The sequence below is a fragment of the Pelobates fuscus genome, chromosome 3 (assembly GCF_036172605.1).
Source record: "Pelobates fuscus isolate aPelFus1 chromosome 3, aPelFus1.pri, whole genome shotgun sequence".
NCBI classification, from domain to species: Eukaryota; Metazoa; Chordata; class Amphibia; order Anura; family Pelobatidae; genus Pelobates; species Pelobates fuscus.
Genome location: NC_086319.1, coordinates 392,680,593 through 392,682,582, shown reverse-complemented (window position 1 = coordinate 392,682,582; position 1,990 = coordinate 392,680,593). Strand labels below are relative to the sequence as shown.

General features: G+C 39.7%; 1 non-coding gene across 1 annotated transcript; it reads right to left on the bottom strand.

Moving 5' to 3' along the window:
• Nucleotides 1-1,149: 1,149 nt before the first annotated feature.
• On the bottom strand, nt 1,150-1,221 carry TRNAE-UUC (transfer RNA glutamic acid (anticodon UUC)). Its single transcript has one exon. It is a non-coding gene; the product is annotated as a tRNA-Glu (tRNA).
• Between the last annotated feature and the right edge of the window lie 769 nt (nt 1,222-1,990).

Genomic DNA, 1,990 nt, shown 5'->3' with positions numbered 1-1,990 from the left:
CCAAAAGTTCTTGGCATTTTGAAAGGTTTCCTAAAATGATTTGTTTTCACCTCTATGTCTGAAAAAACAGGAATCCTAAATGCCAGACCAAGTGAAAAGCTTAACTTATTTTGACACGGATCGGTTGACATAAGGAGAAGGTTGCCTGAAGATTATGCAAGAAAAGGAAGCTCTTGCAAAAAGGCATTATCCTCTTTGGCGCCGGGTTAAACATTGAGCTATGTTTGGGAGCTCACAAACTCCACACTTCGCAAGATTCTTCATACATCTTCTGGAATAAATATATCACAGCACTGCATTGATAGGCTGCTTTAGGTCAAGAAAAGAAAGCCACCAAGCATGATGTTCTACCACCTGAGTGAAAAATCAAGAAGAACCTTAAGCAATACGCCAAATGCAAACCCTTGCCATGCCTGGTTAAATGGTAAATAATTTAGCTTCTCTGGAAAATCTTTTGATTGACTGATTTTCACATGTAATGAAATGCTGGCATTTTTGGAGACCTTTTGGCACCTTTGCCGTCATGTTCCTTGTGTCCAAAAGATACTTGGGAGTAAAATCTATCACCGAAAAGAAAGGTTTTGGCAACCTTGTGGAAGCTAAAAGCACCCGTTCTAAAGTGCTCTTGGAGGAAGTAAGTTTTTGCAAAGGTGGCGTGGCCTTCTTTGATATCAGCAATATGCCTTAAAAGGGTTTAAACGAGTAAAACTATTAGAGCGTCAGTGTCTTGATGTTAATGCAAGGTGCATTGAATCTAATTTTTTGACATGTTTGCAAGACATGACTTCATTGGAAGGTCCTGGATTGGTAAAAAACTAATCTATCTGCATATAATCCTCAAGGGACGCTTTCTTGTGCTTTAGGCAGAAGCGACAATTTCCATTTCAAGCAAAAGTCATTTTTTCCCTGCCAAATAATAACATTTTGTTTATTGAATGTTGATGTGTTCTTTAGAAAAGTCCTGTTCTGTGCACATAAAATGTAACGTGTAGTAAATTCTCTCATCCAGGATGTATTGGAATACGATGTTTATTTCTATAATCTGACTAGGAGCAATCTTCAATCCGGTGCGGATAGAATAGTAAACCGGAGACATCTACTTATATGGGTGAGATTAAAAGGTGACTAAAGAAGAAAAGCTAAGGACAATTCCCATACCGGGAGTCGAACCCGGGCCGCCTGGGTGAAAACCAGGAATCCTAACCGCTAGACCATATGGGAAGCTCTGTCACCATTTCTCTAGAGTGGGTAACACAAGACAACCAAAAGTTCTTGGCATTTTGAAAGGTTTCCTAAAATGATTTGTTTTCACCTCTATGTCTGAAAAAACAGGAATCCTAAATGCCAGACCAAGTAAAAAGCTTAACTTATTTGGACACGGATCGGTTGACATAAGGAGAAGGTTGCCTGAAGATTATGCAAGAAAAGGAAGCTCTTGCAAAAAGGCATTATCCTCTTTGGAGCGGGGTTAAACATTGAGCTATGTTTGGGAGCTCACAAACTCCACACTTCGCAAGATTCTTCATACATCTTCTGGAATAAATATATCACAGCACTGCATTGATAGGCTGCTTTAGGTCAAGAAAAGAAAGCCACCAAGCATGATGTTCTACCACCTGAGTGAAAAATCAAGAAGAACCTTAAGCAATACGCCAAATGCAAGCCCTTGCCATGCCTGGTTAAATGGTAAATCGTTTAGCTTCTCTGGAGAATCTTTTGATTGACTGATTTTCCCATATAATGAAATGCTGGCATTTTTGGAGACCTTTTGGCACCTTTGCCGTCATGTTCCTTGTGTCCAAAAGATACTTGGGAGTAAAATCTGTCACCGAAAAGAAAGGTTTTGGCAACCTTGCGGAAGCTAAAAGTACCCGTTCTAAAGTGCTCTTGGAGGAAGTAAGTTTTTGCAAAGGTGGCGTGGCCTTCTTTGATATCAGCAATATGCCTTAAAAGGGTTTAAACGAGTAAAACTATTAGAGCGTCAGTGTCT